The 21,952-nt window shown below is 39.1% G+C and overlaps 1 pseudogene; it reads right to left on the bottom strand.

The window, feature by feature from the left end:
• LOC127447737 (ATP-binding cassette sub-family B member 6-like) overlaps window positions 1–21,669 on the bottom strand; it is a 63,973-nt pseudogene extending 42,304 nt beyond the window's left edge.
• Window positions 21,670–21,952: the final 283 nt, after the last annotated feature.

Here is a 21,952-nt window from a genome sequence, read left to right as displayed (position 1 = left end):
TTGTTTATTATTTGGTCAATTATCTGATTCAAACTGGTATGCATCATTTCATGCTGGATCTTCTTGTACACGATTTTCCCCCCTTTGCGATCTACCTAGTTCATCTCGGATCTCCATAAAGACCATTCTATTGCAAGTAGAATGCTCGTTTTGCCCGCATTACCTGAACGCTTTTGATGTCTGATAAATTTGTGAGTTTTTATTGTTTTTATAAAGAAATACTCTTTGCTGCATATGTTAGCTACTTTTGTTGTTTGTGAAAAATTTGTTGACAAAACATTATCCCGCCCTCTGCCCCCTGACGTAATCGGTTCCTGCGTGGAGACCAGCAAGCTTTTGGGGCCGGTGTCTAACCGGGTTTTCGGTCCAAGAATGGCCTTTTCTGCAGTGGAAACCCACAGAACAGTTCAAGAATTCACACCAGCCCAGGAACCTGTCCCCGAACCATGTCGGTGGAAAAGCACTAAGTGTGGGTGAGATGTTAGCTCTTTAAATGTTCCAACCATTTTCTTTCATACACAAAGAAAATTTCTTTGCATGAATTTTCTTTGGGGGCTATTTACGGACAAATGGCAGGTCTTATCGCATTGGCAGGGTAATCCACCATTCACAGCGACATGGACTGACTCATCTCACATGACTTCCCACCTGTATTAGCCTTCTGAACCAATCCGTTGGTGTCAATAGTGTGGGTGAGACGATAACGAAAGAGAGAGAGAAAGGGAGCGAGGGCGCTTTTCAACTGAAATTGAAATACATTTAGGATATTATAGACACTGTTAATCATTCTTATCCGGTGTACTTAGCCAATGTGTTTGTATTAACTGATTATTTTCCTGTGGTAGTCTGTACAGTTCTTTGAAATAACTGAAAAAATTTGGTGAAGTGATATGGAACCGTTATGCGGTCAAGACCTGGAACTACTTCATAACCGTGCGTTTACTGTAAAATAATAGCACACTTTAAAATGTCTGTCAACCAGTCAGAATCAAGCATTCCCATGGTGTGTGTGTATATATATATATATATATATATATATATATATACACACTACCGGTCAAAAGTTTTGAAACACTTGACTGAAATGTTTCTCATGATCTTAAAAATCTGAAGGCGTATGCTTAAATGTTTGAAATTAGTTTTGTAGACAAAATATAATTGTGCCACCATATTAATTTATTTCACTAAAATTTAAGTTTTTGAAATTGATGACTTGGACCAAATAATAAAGAAAAGCAGCCAATAAGTGCCCAACATAGATGGGAACTCCTTTAATACTGTTTAAAAATCATCCCAGGGTGATACCTCAAGAAATTGGTTGAGAAAATGTCAAGAGTTCATGTCTGCAAATTCTAGGCAAAGGGTGACTACTTTGAAGATGCTAAAATATAACACAGTTTTGATTTTTTTGGATTTTGTTTAATCACAACATAATTCCCATAGTTCCATTTATGTAATTCCATAGTTTTGATGACTTACTATTATTCTAAAATGTGAAAAAAAAAAACAATTATAATAAAGAATAAGTGTTTCAAAACTTTTGACCGGTAATATATATATATATATATATATGTGTGTGTGTGTGTGTGTGTGTGTGTGTGTGTGTGTAAACTCAGAAAAAAAAGAAACGTCCACTTTCAACTGCTTTTATTTTCAGCAAACTCAACATGTGTAAATATTTGTATGAACATAAAAAGATTCAACAACTAAGACATAAACTGAACAAGTTTCACAGACATGTGACTAACAGAAATGGAATAATGTGTCCCTGAACAAGGGGGGGGGGGGGGATTCAAAATCAAAAGTAACAGTCAGTATCTGGTGTGGCCACCAGCTGCATTAAGTACTGCAGTGCATCTCCTCCTCATGGACTGCACCAGATTTGCCAGTTCTTGCTGTGAGATGTTACCCCACTCTTTCACCAAGGCACTTGCAAGTTTACAGACATTTCTGGGGGGAAAGGCCCTAGCCTTTACCCTCCGATCCAACAGGTCCCAGATGTGCTCAATGGGATTGAGATCCGGGCTCTTCGCTGGCCATGGCAGAACACTGACATTCCTGTCTTGCAGGAAATCACGCACAGAATGAGCAGCATGGCTGATGGCATTGTCATGCTGGAGGGTCATATCAGGATGAGCCTGCAAGAAGGGTACCACATGAAGGAGGAGGATGTCTTCCCTGTAACGCACAGCGTTGAGATTGCCTGCAGTGACAAAAAGCTCAGTCCGATGATGCTGTGACACACCGCCCCAGACCATGACGGACCCTCCACCTCCAAATCGATCCCGCTCCAGAGTACAGGCCTCGGTGTAACACTCATTCTTTCAACGATAAACGCAAGTACGACCATCACCCCTGGTGAGACAAAACCGGGACTCATCAGTGAAGAGCAGCAAAAGTGAGTTTGTTGTGGCAACGTTGTTGCCGGTGATATCTGGTAAGGACCTGCCTTACAACAGGCCTACAAGCCCTCAGTCCAGCCTCTCTCAACCTATTGCAGACAGTCTGAGCAATGATGGAGGGATTGTGCGGTTCTGGTGTAACTCGGGCAGTTGTTGTTGCCATCCTGTACCTGTCCCACAGGTGTGATATTCGGATGTACCAATCCTGTGCAGGTGTTGTTACATGTGATCTGCCACTGCGAGGAAGATCAACTGTCCTTCCTGTCTCCCTATAGCGCTGTCTTAGGCATCTCACAGTACAGACATTGCAATTTATTGCCCTGGCCTCATCTGCAGTCCTCATGCCTCCATACAGCATGCCTAAGGCACGTTCACGCAGATGAGCAGGGACCCTGGGCATCTTTCTTTTGGTGTTTTTCAGAGTCAGTAGAAAGGTTTCTTTAGTGTCCTAAGTTTTTATAACTGTGACCTTAATTGCCCACCGTCTGTAAGCTGTTAGTGTCTTAACGACTGTTCCACAGGTGCATGTTCATTAATTGTTTATGGTTCATTGAACAAGCATGGAAAACTTTGTTTAAACTCTTTACAATAAAGATCTGTAAAGTTATTTGGATTTTTACAAAATTATCTTTAAAATAAGGTGTCCTGAAAAGGGGCCGTTTCTTTTTTTGCTGAGTTTATATATATATATATATATATATATATATATATATATATATATATATATATATATATATATATATATATATATATACAGTTGATACGATGATATATATATATATATATATATATATATATATATATATATATATATATATACAGTTGTGCTCAAAAGTTTGCATACCCTTGGAGAATTGGTAAAATATGCACCATTTTTAAAGAAAACATGAGTGAGCAGGCAAAACACATTCCTTTGATTTCTTATGGGATTCATATTCAACTGTAGGTTATAACAGAATTGCACAATCATAAAACAAAACATGGCAACAAAGAAAAAAAAGTCTGCATACTATTAGTTCTTAATACTGTGTATTGTCCCCTTTAGCATCAATGACAGCGTGCAGTCTTTTGTAATAGTTGTCTATGAGGCCCCAAATTCTTGCAGGTGGTATAACTGCCCATTCGTCTTGGCAAAATGCCTCCAGGTCATGCAAAGTCTTTGGTCGTCTTGCATGAACCGCACGTTTGAGATCTCCCCGGAGTGGCTCGATGATATTAAGGTCAGGAGACTGTGATGGCCACTCCAGAACCTTCACCTTTTTCTGCTGTAACCACTGGAGGGTCAACTTGGCCTTGTGCTTAGGGTCATTGTCATGCTGGAAAGTCCAAGAGCCTCCCATGCACAGCTTTCGTGCAGAAGAATGCAAATTGTCTGCCAATATTTTCTGATAACATGCTGCATTCATCTTGCCATCAATTTTCACAAGATTCCCCATGCCTTTAGAGCTCACACACCCCCAAAACATCAGTGAGCCACCACCATGCTTCACAGTGGGGATGGTATTCTATTCACTATAGGCCTTGTTGACCCCTCTCCAAACATAGTGCTTATGGTTGTGACCATAAAGCTCTATTTTGGTCTCGTCACTCCAAATTACAGTGTGCCAGAAGCTGTGAGGCGTGTCAAGGTGTTGTCGGGCATATTGTAACCAGGCTTTTTTGTGGTATTGGCGCAGTAAAGGCTCTTTCTGGCAACTCGACCATGCAGCTCATTTTTGTTCAAGTATCATCATATTGTGCTCCTTGAAACAACCACACCATCTTTTTCCAGAGCAGCCTGTGTTTCTCCTGAGGTTACCTGTGGGTTTTTCTTTGTATCCCAAACAATTCTTCTGGCTGTTGATGCTGAAATCTTTCGTGGTCTACCTGACCTTGGCTTGGTATCAAGAGGTCCCCGAATTTTCCACTTCTTAATAAGTGATTGAACAGTACTGAGTGGCATTTTCAAGGCTTTGGATATCTTTTTATATCCTTTTCCATCTTTATAAAGTTCCATTACCTTGTTACACTGGTCTTTTGACAGTTCTTTTCTGCTCCCCATGGCTCAGTATCTAGCCTGCTCAGTGCATCCACGTGAGAGCTAACAAACTCATTGACTATTTATTCACAGACACTAATTGCAATTTAAAAAGCCACAGGTGTCGGAAATTAATATTTAATTGTCATTTAAACCTGTGTGTGTCACCTTGTGTGTCTGTAACAAGGCCAAACATTCAAGGGAATGTAAACTTTTGATCAGGGCCATTTGGGTGATTTCTGTTATCATTATGATTTAAAAAGAAGCCAAACAACTATGTGATAATAAATGGCTTCATATGATCACTATACTTAAATAAAAAAACAAGTTTTTTTTGCATGATCAGTCATATTTTCAAAATCAATGCCAAAATTTCACAATTTCTGCCAGGGTATGCAAACTTTTGAGCACAACTGTATACTGGCGGCCAAAAGTTTGGAATATTGTACAGATTTCGGAAGGAAATTGGTACTTTAATTCACCAAAGTGGCATTCAGCTGATCACAAAATATAGTCAGGACATTACTGATGTAATAAACAGCACCATCACTATTTGAAAAAAATAATTTTTGATCAAATCTAGACAGGCCCTATTTCCAGCAGCCATCGCTCCAACACCTTATCCTTGAGTAATCATGCTAAATTGCTAAATTGGTACTAGAAAATCACTTGCCATTACATCAAAAACAACTGAAAGCTATTTGGTTTGTTAAATGAAGCTTAACATTGTCTTTGTGTTTGTTTTTGAGTTGCCACAGTATGCAATAGACTGGCATGTCTGAAGGTCAATATTAGGTCAAAAATGGCAAAAAAGAAACAGCTTTCTCTAGAAACTCATCAGTCAATCATTGTTTTGGGGAATGAAGTCTATGCAATGCTTGAAATTGCCAAAAAACTGAAGATTTCATACAAAGGTGTACACTACAGTCTTCAAAGACAAAGGACAACTGGCTCTAACAAGGACAGAAAGAGATGTGGAAGGCCCAAATGTACAACTAAACAAGAGGATAAGTTCATCAGAATCTCTAGTTTGAGAAATAGATGCCTCACATGTCCTAAGCTGACAGCTTCATTGAATTCTACCCACTCAATACCAGTTTCATGTATAACAGTAAAGAGAAGACTCAGGGGTGCAGGTCTTATGGGAAGAATTGCAAAGAAAAAGCCACATTTGCAACAAAGAAACAACAACAACAAATAGAAAAGGTTAGAGTGGGCAAAGAAACACAGACATTGGACAACAGATAATTGGAAAATAGTGTTATGGATCTTAACCCCATTGAGCTTTTGTGGAATCAGCTAGACTGTAAGATGCGTGAGAAGTGCCTGACAAGAAAGCATGGAGTGAAATGTCACCTGAGTATCGGGACAAACTGACAGCTAGAATGCCAAGGATCTGCAAAGCTGTCATTGCTGCACATGGAGGATTTTCGGATGAGAACTCTTTGAAGTAGTTTAAGTAGTGAATGTTTTTTCCAAATTGTATTAGTAATTTTTCACGTTATTAATGTCCCGACTAAACATTGTGATCAGCTGAATGCCACTTTGGTGAATAAAAGTACCAATTCCTTTCCATAAGAGCAAAATCTTAATATTATTCCAAACTTTTGGCCACCAGTGTATATATATATATATATATATATATATATATATATATATATACTGCCTGGCCAAAAAATAAAGTCGCAGTTTGGATTTAAATAAGCAGATACTTAAGAGCCTATGATTGGATCAATATTGCAGTGATTAATATGTTTCAGCTGGCAACAATTATTTTAACCCTAACTGATGCAGTGTGTAGCTTGTCATTTCTTAAACCACCAAGTTGGAAGACGTATCCCGTGGTCGTGGAAAAGATGTTACTGTGTTTCAGAAGGGTCAAATTATTGGCTTGCATCAAGCAAAGAAAACAACTAAGGAGATTGCTGAAATCACTGGAATTGGGTTAAGAAATGTCCAATGCATTATTAAAACCTGGAAAGATAGTGGTGAACTGTCAGCTTCACGAAGAAATGTGATCATAAAAAAATCTTGAATGATCGTGATCGAAGATCACTTAAATGCTTGAAGTCACATCGTGAAAAATCGACAGTAGAACTCACGGCTATATTTAATAGTGAAAGTAAGAGCATTTCCACATGCACAATGTGATGAGAACTTAACATTAACAGAATTAACTGCTGTGTGGCCAAAAGAATGCTACTTGTTAGTGAGGCTAATCGGTAAAAACGACTTCAATTTTCTAGGGAGCATAAAGATTGGACAGTGGAGCAATCGAAAAAGGTCATGTGGTCTGATGAGTCCAGATTTACCCTATTCCAAAGTGATGGGCGTATCAGAGTAAGAAGGGAAGCGCATGAAGCGATGCATAGCACCCCCTGTACAAGCCTCTGGAGGCAGAGTTATGATCTGGGGTTGCTTCAGTTGGTCAGGTCTAGGCTCAGCAACGTTATGCAGCAATAAAAAGAAAGTCAGCTGACTACCTTAATGTACTGAATGACCAGGTTATCCCATCAATGGATTTTTTCTTCCCTGACGGCATATTCCAGAATGACAATGCCAAGATTCATCTGGCTAAAATTGTGAAAGAGTGGTTCAGGGAGCATGAGGAATCATTTTCACACATGAATTGGCCACCACAGAGTCCTGACCTTAACCCCATTCATGCAAAATCATGCAGATATGGGTCAGGAGCTTCACTTAATGTTTGCATCAACCATCATAATGGGGAAAAAATTTGATTTCGACCGTGGCATGATTGTTGGTGCCAGACAGGCTGGTTTGAGTATTTTTGTAACTGCTGATCTCCTGGGATTTTCACGCACAACAGTCTCTAGAGTTTACTCAGAATGGTGCCAAAAACAAAAAAGCATTCAGTGAGCAGCAGTTCTGTGGACGAAAATGCCTTGTTGATGAGAAAGCAGAATATCATCTCAGAATGCACAACACGCCAAACCTTGAGGTGAATGGGTTACAACTGGATGTTTTTCTTGCTTTTGGCACCATTCTGAGTAAACTTTAGAGACTGCTGGACATCAGCAGTTACAGAAATACTCAAACCAGTCCGTCTGACACCAAAAATCATGCCACAGTCGAAATCACTGAGACCCATATCTGCATGATTTTATGAATTGCACTGCTGCCACACGATTGGCTGATTAGATAATCGCATGAATAAGTAGGTGTACAGGTGTAACAAATAAAGTGGTCAGTGAGTGTATATATATATACACACAAATATAAGCATATAAGGAGACACTGGCTCCCTTGCCTCCTCTTTGGGAGCTAAGTTGTGGTAATCACATGGACTGTGCGAGAAACATAGCCTTCTGTCCTGGTCCTAACCAGTACTTTAAGAATAAAGCACAGTGATGCCAACTATTTTCAATGGAAAGTAGCTAAAGCCTGCTCGAAAAGTCGCTATATGTCGCTAGATGATGTCATACGCTAATTAGCATATTTGTGACGTCATCGCGTCTCATTTGCATTTTGCATAGTGTCCACCCTTTACATGTGTTTGCTTCTCTGTGCTTACCGTACATACTGTAATACCCTATTAATTCCCTATATCTATCAATCACTCAGAGAGAAAGTTAGAAGCGACAGAAACTTTCTTAACTTTTCTCTCACACAGCGCTCAGACATAACAAACCACTATGTGCATATTTACAAAAATTCATTATTTTATTGTCTATTTAAGTGTCTGAATTCAGAGAGTTCAGAAACAGGAATGAACAACTGTCTAAAAATCTCTTGTGATTAAGTGCATGAAAAGAATAAAAATAAATGGTCAAATTAAACTCTTTAAATTTAAAACAAAAGGGAGCAAACAATACAGATTTGTGATTGGTCCTTGACAACGCTGTTTGCACATGCGCAGCTCATTCACATCTATGTCAGCTGCCGTGCGGTCAACTGATTGTGCTGCTCCGTCTTCTCGCCTGCTTACCTCTCTCTCTGTCAGTCTTACTGAACAGAGTAGACGTAGAGAGAGGTGTGCCTCCGAGTCTGGGCAGGAAAGCAAGACCACGCGCTCGTGGGGCAGTACTGGTGACTTTCTTCTACGGAAGGTAGCTAAGTGTTGTCCAAAAAGTCGCTAGATTTGTTGCTAGGTGCTTTTTTGAATAAAAGTCTCTAAAGAGGTCTGAAAAGTCACTAAATCTAGCGACAAAGTCACTAAGTTGGCAGCACTGGTAAAGCAACTGTGTATCTTACTGGAGAAGAGGGCACACTCTCCCTCAGGACACTGAGAAAAAAACAACTTAAAGTCCCTTATTCATTATTTAGGTCTCTCTCACATCATTAACTACAGTGTAATTACACCAGTAATGTAAGTTGTAACCCCAGATCATGTAACCTCCACTACACACATGATAAGATTCTAGGAGAATCTACATTCTGCACAACTTCAACAACTGCACAACTGTATTCTAAACTGAACTACAAATTGATTGCTTCCAAACAAGTTCACCAAACAGATAGTCCAGCCCCAAACTCATGCCATTGGTCGGACCAATTCCACAGCTGGAATATATATATATATATATATATATATATATATATATATATATATATATATATATATACACACAAAACAGTTAGTTCCGGTCCTCAAATCTGATTGGACGAGAGACATTCCATGAGCACTGATGGTCTGACAACATCAGCACTCGGACGCTTCACTGTGTGTGTATCACTCAGCTAATGTTCGTGCCATTCTAAACTAAAGTGTAAGAGCAGTGCAGATGTGTTAAGAGCTACGATTTGTCTTTTTTTTTTTTTTTACATGTATTTTTTTTTTACATTACATATGTTAGCCAGCAGGTGGTGGCAAAAGATCATTTTTATGTGTAATATGAGCCAGTTAGGTGACATGAAGTGAATCCGCGTCAGCCAGTGTTTACATACAGCACTATATGATCGCTTGTATTACTACTCTACTAAAGCTAGGAAGTAGCTTTAAACGGCTTTAAACGAACAACTTCAGCATTACGGCTCATCACAGCTGAGAGACACAACAGACTGATTAATTACACAAACTGAAGACGCTTACCTCTTATCGGACTTTCCACATTGGAGTGGACACACTGTTTAAAATGGAGGACATTGCGGTTTCTATAGTGATCGACTCTTGCGCACCGGCTACCACGAAATAGGTAGAATTACCCCCGCTTGGACCGCTACTTTTCCACTGAGAAAGCTGATCTTCAGAAAGCTGACAGCTTGGGAGTGACAACAGGTGATCGCACACGCTCCGTCTCTCTCTCTCTCTCTCTCTCTCTCTCTCTCTCTCTCTCTCTCACACACACACACACGTACACACACACACACACATCCATCCATCCATCCTTGTTTATCCAATAACTTGTTAGAAACAGCACAAGCCGTGATACTATTTCTGAAGTGAAGTTTTTTAATTACTAATGGAAGCTTGGACACATAATTTGGCTGTACTCAGTTTTTCCTAATTTTTTAAAATTTACTTGTTCATTGAACTGTTGTATATAAGCAATATCACACTCACAATCGTGCTATATGGCCCTAAATCAGTGCTGCTGTGATTACCTATGGCAGAATATATATTATATACAGGGTTAGGAGGGTTACTTTTGAAATGTATTCCACTACAGATTACAGAATACATGCTGTAAAATGTAACTTGTAACGTATTCTGTTAGATTACTCAAGGTCAGTAACGTATTGTAAATACTTTGGATTATTTTTTCAGCACTGGTAGATTTTTTCACTTGTTTAGACTATAAAAACTCTGCCAGTACAGTAAGACAAAATACACATGTTAAAAATACATTCTCTGAAAAACCTAAATATCTTATGCAGTGTTGTTTCTAAAAGAAGATCAATCAAATTGATCTTGTTTTAAGGATTTTTAGATATTTTTACAAGAAAACAATACAAAAATTATTATCAAGAATATGATTTTTGCCCTAATATCAAAGGTCTTACTAGAAAAAAAGAAATTATCATCCAACGTGAATTTTATTGATAAAAACATATGATTGTGCCTGGTAACGTGCATGTAAAATGGCTAGAAATAGCATTTTAGCTTAGCGTAAAGCTGACAATTTACACAAGGTTTATTTCTATTTCTTGTGCTCCAAACTTACTTCAAACTTACTTCTCTGTCTGCTCGTATGAATGTAACACATCATAAGAAAGTGTTTCACTGCTGTTCAAATGCACTTTGGATCGCATCATTTATATGTATAAATGTTTTCAATCTGAAAGGACTAAATATTAAATGAAACAAATGACAATAAAATGCAAAGTAATCTCTTCAGTAATCAAAATACTTTCTGAATGTAACTGTATTCTAATTACCAATGATTTAAACTGTAACTGTAGTGGAATACAGTTACTTATATTTTGTATTTTAAATACGTAATCCCGTTACATGTATTCCGTTACTCCCCAACCCTGTGTATATATATATATATATATATATATATATATATATATATATATATATATATATATATAATCAAATTAAAACAATGGCATGTAGCCTTACATTTTTTAAAAATAAATTATTCATTAAGGTCCTGAAATAATTATGCATTAACAAAGGTGTGAGTGCTGTTCACAGAGGATGTGTGCACCTACACACGTGAGCACTGAAATGCATCGGACCACACAAAGGTACCAAACTGCATTGGTATTCAGAACTACGGATACTGTAGAAGACTGATATCATTATTTTTTTTTTTTTTTGGTAACTGACACACTTTTGACATCCCTATGAGAAACTGGACACTGGATATTATCAGTAACATACTGACCATCTGCCTTCATTGAAATTAGAGAGACTTACTCAGCAGTGTAACTAAAGCACACATTCTTGAAATCAATTCTCCCCTCTGTGAACAACAGGTCTCCTGTATTCACATCATCCTTGACCTACAAAAGAGGGCAATTTGGATGTTGGAGAGGGCTTTCTGGGTAGTTATCACAGGACAGAGGAGACACCCAGACTTGAGAAGATAGGCACTCCAAAATGAAAATGGTGTCATTATTTCATGTTGTTCCAAACCCATATTACTTTTCTTCTGTAAAACACGAAAGATGTTAGGCAGTGTTAGGGATTGTCAGTCTTACATTTTATTGCCTGGAATAAAGCTGCAATGAAAGAGAATGTGACGGAGGCCAACATTCGTTTTAACATCTCCTTCTCTGTTCCATGAAAGATTACGGGTTTGGAACAACCTGAGGATGTGTAAATGACAGTTCACCCAAAAATTTAAACTGTCCCTTTAAGCAGCCGTGAAGAATGCATTAAAATTGAAATCATGGCAAAAGTGTTGAGGCCTCTGACTGGTTAAGTTTAAAAGAATTAAACTTGACAATTAAAACAAAACTTTGACGTATTTCCTATTGAAACTTGAAGTGGGGCTGGGACATTTGAAGGGCTCATCCCTTCTATTTAAATAGCCAGTTGTCTTTAGTTTACACCACAGTCATGAATTATGATTTGCCACTTGCTATTGCTATTCGGTTATAGGTATTCAGGGGAGGGCCATTCTTATTCTAGAGAACATTTGATTGGACAAATATATTTATAGTCCAGGATGAGTCATTAATATTTTGGTCTATTTTCTTGAAAGTGAAACACAGTACATTTTAAATGTGTATATTTGCAAAAAGTTAGTTTAGTCTTTTAGGAGTTCACTAGCATATAGATTACCTGAAAGCTAACAGACATGGACTTAAATACACAAAACTCCAATTTTGACTACAATGGGAACTTTAAACACTAAGAAGATGAGCGATGAGAGGAAGTGTACCTTAACAAGTTGTTGATCGAGGAGGTCCCACAGTCAATGCTGCGCAGCACATCTCCGGTGCAGCGACCCAGGTGCCAGCGCAGCGAGAGGTTATGCAGGTGAGCAAAAAGACGGACCTGCACCACACGACTGATGTATTGTTGGAAATATGTCCACAGGAAACTGCGGAGGTTACTTACAAAACCTGACGTACCTGAGGGGTGAGAATTAATGGTTTGTACTGACTAAAAAAATAAATAAATAAGCATTGTAGTGCATAAACACCTTCAGATGCCTCTGCTATACCATTTTCAATGTTAACTCTCACCTGCACCTCCGCCCTGCAAGAACTTCAGGAAGACATTAACACAGACTGTGCTGGTCAGGGTTTTCCAGCTTTCCATTGCTGACAGCTGATTTACTGAAATATTATGAATGAAGGAACACAGCACATGCTGGTTCAACCCTTGTCTCTAAATTTGCAATTGAGGGGAGATTTAAAGGAATAGTTCAACCAAAAATGAAAATTCTCTCATCATTTACTCACCTTCATGCCATCCTAGATGTGTATAACTTTCTTTCATCTGCAGAACACAAATAAGAATTTTTAGAAGAATATATCAGCTCTGTAGGTCCATTCAATACAAGTGAATGGCTGCTAAAATTTTGACGCTCCAAAAATCACATAAAGGCTCCAGTGTTTTAATCCATATCTTCAGAAGTAATATGATAGGTGTGGGTGAGAAACAGATCAGTATTTAAGTCCTTTTTTGCTAGAAATTCTTCTCCCTGCCCATTAGGGAGTGATATGCTTGAAGAATGTGAATCAATAAAAACACAAGAAGAATGTGAAAGTTAATGGATGCTTCTCATTTCTAAAATTGTTCATCCTCGTTTCCTTTCCTTGCTTCCTTTCCTCGTTTCCTAGTTCCACCCTCTTAGGAAATGAGGAAAGGGTGGAAGGAAAGGAAACGAGGAAGGAGGAATCGAAGCAAGACGGATTTGTAAAATATAATATCCTGCTCACTCACACGTCGCTTCAAAGCACTGTCTCTGCGCAGCTGCATTACATCGGCGCGCTTGATGTTATGTTGTTGAAACTTGATTAATTGATGTTTTTGTAATAAAATCTAATAATTCAAGATGCACTGTTGAAGTATATGACAATTATGGCTTATTTAAACCGCAAAGGTGAAACGTGAATTAAAACTGCTGCATCAGATGTGAAGGGGGAGGAAAAATGATGCGTGTCAGGTGCTTCGACACAAAAGTCTTCCGCGTAGGATCCTCTGGTGTTTCCAAGCTCAAGCATCCAGGAAGCGCGGACACGAGGATGCACAATTTAGGACATAAAAAACACCCACAGTGGAGATTGACTGAGCAGGGAGGAGAATTTATAGTAAAGAAGGACTTAAATATTGATCGGTTTCTCACCCACACCTATCATATCGCTTCTGAAGACATTGATTTATTCATACAAGATGGCACCACGGATGGCAGCCTTGGTGTGGAGCTCTCCAATTCTTTTGCTCTTTTTGTTTGTTTGTCCTGTGTTTAGTAATTTTTTTTCCAATCAGTTTTACCAGGGACGAACTGCTGAACATTCGGCAGCACGTACAAGACAATCTTTTCCTGGTTTTTGACTATTCAGACATTTTGCTGGACATTTTAGTCAGAGGTGCAGCTGTGTTGTTCAAGCGTGCTATGAGACGCAAGTGAGGGACGCTTGACCAGCACGGATTTCGAACAGCGCTGCTGAGTATTCATCTAGCGAATCTCCGCTCTCTCCCTAACAAAACGGATGAACTACATCTCCTCACCCGTAAAAACAAGGATTTTTTAAACTAGGTTTGTGCTTCACATAAACCTGGCTGAGTGAAGCCATTCCAGACAGCGCGTTACATCTGCCGGGCTTCCAGCTGTTCAGAGTGGATCGTATTACGGAGTTAACGAGGAAAACGAGAGACGGAGGAACATGCATTTACATCAATGATAGTTGGTGTACAGATGTAACAATGTTAAAGAAGATGTGCTGTCCAAATTTGGAAGTGCTCTTAATCAACTGTAAGCCTTTCTACTCGCCACAGGAGTTTTCCTTGTTTATTCTGGTGAGTTTTTACATTCCTCCACAAGCGTGTGTGAGCGCAGCGCTGCAACAGCTGGTTGATCAGATCGCAGACACAGAACAACAATACCCAGACTCACTTATTATTATTCTCAGCAATTTTAATAAAGCCAACCTCACCCGTGAACTGCTAAAACACAGACAGCACATTACATGCCCAAAAGAGACAGAAATATACTGGATCACTACTATACAACATTAAAGGACTCATATCGCTCTTTCTCTAGAGCAGCTTTGGGACTCTCTGATCACTATCTGGTTAATCTTCTTCCGACCTACAGGCAGAAACTAAAATCAGCTAAACCTGTAGTAAGGACTGTAAAGAGATGGACCAATGAAGCAGAGCTGGAACTACAACCCTGCTTTGACTGCACTGAATGGAGTGTTTTTGAAGCTGCAGACACCAATCTGGATGAGCTCACAGATACTGTAACATCATATATCAGTTTCTGTGAGGATATGTGCATTCCTACTAGGCCTTTTTTAATGTTCAACAATGACAAACCATGGTTTACAGCAAAACTCAGGCAGCTTTGTCAGGCCAAGGAGGATGCTTACAGAAGTGGGGATAAAATCTTGTACAATCAGGCCAGAAACACACTGACAAAAGAGATTAGAGTGGCTAAAAGAAGCTACTCTGAGTAACTGAAAAACACGTTTTCAGCTAACGACCCTGCATCAGTGAGTGTGTATACATGGACAACAGGAAGCATTTTATTCCGAGAACACGGCTTATTGAGAGAAAGCTGCATTCCTGTTTGCATGTACTGTATAAGCGGTGTACTCTTAACTTGTGTATACATGCGGCTTGGTGAGAAAGCAGCATTCTCCATAGCAACGTAATATCCCCTTGACGCTTGTGTAAATAACATTCATGGCATCTGAGAAAGACTTTGCTATTTTACTCTCTGTTCCTTTGCATTATTTACATACAGTATATTCCACAGTTGTTGCTGTGTTTGTTTCCTTAACATTCTGTTGCGACCTGCAGCGTAATTGCGCAACAATAGTGGGGTTTTCTCTATTACGTAAAACACCGGTATTCCCCCAATGTACAAGCGCATATACACGGAGGTAAGGGACAGTCGATAATTTACACTGGTGTTTATAAATGATTATAATTTATTGTGTAAGTGCTTTTCCTACTGTACTCCCAGAAATATTGAAGTCTTTCTGCTTTGTTTACTTCTTATTCGGCTCCATCTGATGACGTGTTACCCCGATCTGTACACGCACATGCGCACTCTTCAAAAACCTGTGAGAATGCCACTTATGTGTTTACATGGCCAGATAAGCCGCATTCTCTGGGAGAAACCTAGGTGTGTTAAACCGCTTTCTCTTAATCCCTTAGGTGGCGTAAGGAAACCCGCATTCAATTATTATATAAATTATATAATTAAAATTAATTAATTATTATTAAATTATAATTATTATTCTCGTTTACATGGCGTTTCAGAACGCTGCTTTCTGCAAAAACCCTGACATAAACAGTTTTCTTAAGTGCATGTAAATGGGGTCAGTGTGGAGAGACCTGAAAGAAATTACTAACTACGAGAAACCATCCCCCATCCTTTAGGGATTCAACAAATGGATGACGACCTGAATGTGTTTTAGTGTAGATTTGAAAAGCCCAGTCTCACACCCCACACCCACTCTGACCATCACCTCACTAACACAAACATCAACACCTCCTGCAACCACCCTCCTTCCCCTCCTGCTACTCAACCTGCACTTAAGGTCTGTGAAGAACAAACTCTCTGTTTCCACCTCTATCTGTCATTGGATCACCAGCTTTCAGACAGATAGGCAGCAGTTAGTGAGACTGGGGAAATTCACTTCCAGAACCTGTACGATCAGCACTGGTGCCCCCAGGGATGTGTGCTTTCCTCACTACTCTTCTCCTGTACACAAATGACTGCACTGCCAAGGACACCTCTGTCAAGCTCCTGAAGTTTGCAGACGACACTACTGTCATCGGCCTCATCCAGGATGACGATGAGTCTGCATACAGAAAGGAGGTTGAACAACTGGCTTTCTGGTGCAGTCAAAACAACCTGGGGCTGAACATGCTTAAAACAGTGGAGATGAGAGTGGACTTCAGGAGGAACACCCCAACATTGACCCGCTCACCATTCTGAACAGCACTGTGGCAGCAGTGGAGTCATTCAGGTTCCTGGGCTCTACTATCTCACAGGACCTGAAGTGGGAGACCCACATTGACTCCATTGTGAAATAGGCCCAGCAGAGGTTGTACTTCCTTCGCCAGTTGTGGAAGTTCAACCCACAGGCTTTGCTGATACAGTTCTACTCAGCAGTCATTGAGTCTGTCCTCTGCACTTCAATGACTGTCTGGTTTGGTTCAGCTATGAAATTGGACATCAGAAGACTACAAAGGACAGTTCGGACTGCTGAGCGGATTATTGGTTGCCTCCTGCCCTCCCTTCAAGAACTGTACACTGCCAGATTGAGTAAAAGGGTTGGACCCTACTCACCCAGCCCACTACCTCTTTGAACTGTTGCCTTCTGGCCGGCGCTACAGAGCACTGAGTACAAGAACAGTTTTTTCCCTTAGGCTATCCATCTCATGAACAGTTAAAACTGCCTCACTGAGCAATAATTTTGTGCAATACGCAGCTTAGTCTATTTATATTTATCCAACATATCCTACCTCTTCTGCTATTACATTCCCTTACACTATCTATATATAACAGATTTGTATTTGTAGATACATGTATATATATATTATTTGCCTTGTGTATTTCTATCAGTGGTGAATTCAGCAAAGCCTTCTCTGCTGGCCTAACATGCCAAATAAATAAATATTTTTCATCCTTTCATTCTCAGTCACCTTTTTGCCTATGTATTTTGAATCGCTTTCCACTCTTAATTAATCTACAAACAAAGAGAGAAAAACTAAAAGTTTACCCAGTCAGAATTTATTCCTTGATGCTTACAAGCAAAGTGTGAAGGCTGTTTCACAAATCGCATCCCGAAGCAGCGCTTGAGTCTGAGCTCCACCCCATTAGGCCTTCAGAATTTCCACAGAATCCCTCAACAGTGCAAATGAATGTGCATCTAATGTCAGATTGTCAGATTCATCAGCCAATCAGATTGATTGATTTGTTCTTGGTGGGTGTGGTCTTTAGGATATGTCCCGGTCGAGGCCTTCTAGCTGGCCTTGAGTGACGCAATCATGCTTTAAGTGATGTACATAATTTGAAAGCGGAAAAAAAAAAAATAGCAAGTGTAAATTAGGCTGCTGGAGCATTCAGTTTCGATCAAGTTTTAAAAAGTAGTGCTGCGTTCCATTCAACTCAGAAAGGTGGATTTTACAACTTCCTAATAGGAAAAGTGCAATCGAATGCATCTTTAAGTCAGAATTACAACTTGTTGACTCGTGCAGAAATTCTCAACTCTGATTTCGCCGAAATGCAGGGGCATGATGTCACACAAACATGTCGACACTAAGGGAGATATACAAAGTGATAAACATTCACTTTATTAAGTAATATCGATAAATGAGTTTGTTTCCACATTACATGATATTAAAGCTTGTTTAACAAATGCCTGCAGAAACAGGTGTATAAAACATAATCTCTTTACACCTATGCACAGGTTGGACATCAGTGACATGTCAAATGTCTTTGGTTCCTGTGTGTCTCGTGATCAAATGTCATTGATCACTAAACATTAAAGATACCTCTAACAGTGCCATCTTTGACTTGATCCCATTGAACTTACAGCATACAGGTTAGTGTCAGAATATTAATTTTTGGGTGAACTATTGTTTTAATTTTATGATGAATTTCCAAAGGGCTCTAAAGGAGTAAACATACTGTGAACACATTTTCCTGGTTCATTTTCATATTTATGAGTGCACGCAGTGCATCTTCACTTAAATCACATGGAAGCATTAAAACTGCAACATCCTGAGTCATATGCGACAACATGATGTAATTTCAATTGACCAAAATTTAATAGCTGCCCAAAACTGCTATCTCAATGACTTTTATGAGAATCTGGAACAAAATATCAGCCAAAAGGATGCAGTCTGGGCCAGGGGCCACAGTACAATGTATCTTAAGTTCGAACGCATTGGTCTTTCCTGGGAGCTGAGAAAGATCCACAATTAAATTAATTTACATTCATGGCCGTTATGATTGTGCACTCAGAACCAAATGAGGTGAGAAAAGGTGGAGAGTTTAAGCAAAGAAGAAGAAGAAGAAGAAAAAAAAAACAATAAAAGAAAATGCCCAGGGTGAGAGCAAAAACTCTCTTCCACTCTCTTGTGGATGGTGAGAGAGCTGATTTTCATCCTTGGCATGGGGGCAGAGAGATCTATGGACAAAAAGGCCCTTGTACCAGCGTGTTAACTCAGCTAAAAGCTCCTAATCGTGACTGGCAGGGTTGGTGACCTCCCCTATTAGCCCTCTCAATCTCTCTCTGCCACACAAAAGCTCACTTTTCTCCCAGTATGGCTTTCATTTGCCTCCAAATGCAGAGCTGTTACTCATCTCTGATGATGAAGCACAGACACATCACCAGCGTCACTCAGGAAATTATCAAATGAATGACGTACACTTTAAGGACAAGGATGATAAGACAGGGAATGAATAAATGAATCAAGACAGGGAATTTCAAAAACGGGGGTGAAAGAACGTAAGAAAAAGAAAGAGTGCCAGAGAAAGAAGGGTGAAACAAAGTCTTGAGCCTCTGAAGAGTTTAGCATAGTTGCGGTTTGTCCCACGTTTCTTTTGTAAAAGTTTGATGCTTTTTGGCTTATTTGAACCAAGGGCTTTGACTTCTCTGAGAGGTTTTGGGGGCTGCTCTCCCAACCAGCTGGCCCGCTAACAACAAGGGGCTGAGAATACTGGAAAGGGAGGGGCTATACCACTTCACATCCATAAGCATGCTCCTGCATATATATGTACATTTCAAACACACACACATACATAGTTTAAAGGGTTAGTTCACCCAAATATTAAAATTCTCTCATCATTTACTTGCCATCATGCCATTCCATATTTTTATGACTCTCTTTTCTTCTGCAAAACACAAATTAAGATTTTTAGAAAAATATTTCAGCTCCGGTGGTCCATAAAATGCAAGTGAATGGTGGCCAGAAATTTGAAGCTCCAAAAAGCACATAAAGCCAGCATCAAATTAATCCATACAACTCCAGTGGTTAAATCCATATCTTCAGAAAATGATATGTTTTCTTTCTTTTCTAAAGTTCTATTTTCATTTTTCAAAGGCAACACACGCGCGTGTGTGCGCTTGTGTGTGTGTTACTTAAAGAGAGCAAACAGACTGAACATACATACATACATACAAACAGTCTTAATTCATGTCTTTTTTTTAATTTTTTTATTCTATTATTCAAACATATAACATTTATATATATATATATATATATATATATATATATATATATATATATATATATATATATATATATATATATACAGTATATATATATATATATATATATATATATTTTTTTTTTTATTTTTTTTTTACTAATTTTTCATATTGTTATTTGTCAAATTGTTTAATTTTATGTTGTGTGCTATATTGTTAGAGATAAAGAGTTTAAATTTCAAGGCCTTCAATGTCATGGGATGATGTTGTGAAGAAGTAATTGTCCATTGACTTTGCATGGTATAGTAACACTTGTTGAATTTGTGCTAGTCAGACGAAGTCAAACCGAGCATTGAGAAAGACGAAATGAAGATTATTCAATAAACTGCTCATTTTTACCATCAATTCGTCTCCTGCTTTCTGCTATATTCCTGGTGACTCTTCTGACTCTTGGGCTGGTAGGAGAGTGAGTTAACATAGCAAGCTGTTGATGTTGAATGGTTTTGGATATCAGACAGAACTCTGATATATGGATATCGTCTGATGGAGAGAGAGGTCTTATGAACACTGGATCTAACATGCATTTTCACTGCCTCATGTATTCATGTTCTAAGCATATCATTGAATACTATACATGGCATCACATCTCTGTCTGTAGGCTATATACATAGGCAGTGGGTGAACGAATTGCAGGGTAAGGGTACATCAAATCAAATTAAGTAAATAAATAACATTTAAAATACAAATACATTGGGGGGCCTGGGTAGCTCAGCGAGTATTGACGCTGACTACCACCCCTGGAGTCATGAGTTCGATTCCAGGGCATACTGAGTGACTCCAGCCAGGTCTCCTAAGCAACCAAATCGGCCCGGTTGCTAGGGAGGTAGAGTCACATAGGGTAACCTCCTCGTGGTCGTGATTAGGGGTTCTCGCTCTCAATGGGGCGCGTGGTAAATTGTGCGTGGATCACGGAGATTAGCATGAGCTTTCACATGCTGTGAGTCTCCGCGGTGTCATGCACAGTGAGCCACATGATAAGATGTGCGGATTGACTGTCTCAGGAGCCACCCGGATTGAGGTGAGTAACTGTGCCACCACGAATTACATAAAAGTAATCCATACGACTTCGGTGGTTTATTCCATGTCTTCTGAAGCGATCTAAGTGTGGGTAAGAAACAGATCAATATTTAAGTAATTTTTTATTATAAATCTCCACTTTCACTTTCTTCTTTTCTTTTTGGCAATTTGCATTATTCGCGCATATCGCCACTGGGCAGGAAGGAGAATTTATAGTAAAAAAGAACTTAAATATTGATCTGTTTCTTACCCACACTTAGATCGCTTCAGAAGACATGGAATAAACCACCGAAGTCGTATGGATTACTTTTATGCTGCCTTTACGTGTTTTTTTTAGCTTTAAAATTCTGGCCACCATTCACTTGCATTGTATGGACCTACACAGCTGAGATATTTTTCTAAAACTCTTTATGTTCTGCAGAAGAAAGAAAGTCATACACATCTGGGATGTCATGAGGGTGAGTAAATAAGATCATTTTATTTTTGGGTGAATTATCTCTTTAACTTATTTCAAAGCTAACTTTACTTTTAACACTTTATTAACTATTTTCTTTGTTTTAGCTAAATAGTATATTGATGATAGCCTTAAGTTGAGTAGCTACCTCCTTCTCTAGCAACAGGGGAAATGTTGACATATGCTGTCCTCTACTGGTCAGGTATGGTAATACAACAAAACGGAAAGGATCTTACTCTGGCTCTTGGCTGTTACATGCTGTGTGGAGTGTGTAATGCATAATAGATCTGTATGTATTCAATTGATGTGAATTCTAAAAGCACAGCTTATGCACCTAGTAGTCTCACCTATATTCCTTGTAAATGAGCACAAACACATTGATGACCCGCTCTAGACTCAGAAGCCCAACACATAATCACCAGACCCTACAGTAGCACACTTCCCCTCGACCACATGTAGGCAGTACTTGCAATTTGAAAATCTTGAAATTAATGTATGGATTCAGATGGGAAAAATTTATTTGTATTATTTTTTATTTTATTTTTTTTCTCCCCTTTTCTCCCAATTTGGAATGTCCAATTCCCACTACTTAATAGGTCCTCGTGGTGGCACAGTTACTCACCTCAATCCGGGTGGCTCCTGAGACAGTCAATCCGCACATCTTATCATGTGGCTCACTGTGCATGACACCGCGGAGACTCACAGCATGTGAAAGCTCATGCTAATCTCCGTGATCCA

The sequence above is a fragment of the Myxocyprinus asiaticus genome, chromosome 11, assembly GCF_019703515.2.
Source record: "Myxocyprinus asiaticus isolate MX2 ecotype Aquarium Trade chromosome 11, UBuf_Myxa_2, whole genome shotgun sequence".
In the NCBI taxonomy this organism is placed as follows: domain Eukaryota; kingdom Metazoa; phylum Chordata; class Actinopteri; order Cypriniformes; family Catostomidae; genus Myxocyprinus; species Myxocyprinus asiaticus.
Note: the sequence above shows the minus strand (reverse complement) of the source record. Positions and strands in the feature narration are given on the sequence as shown.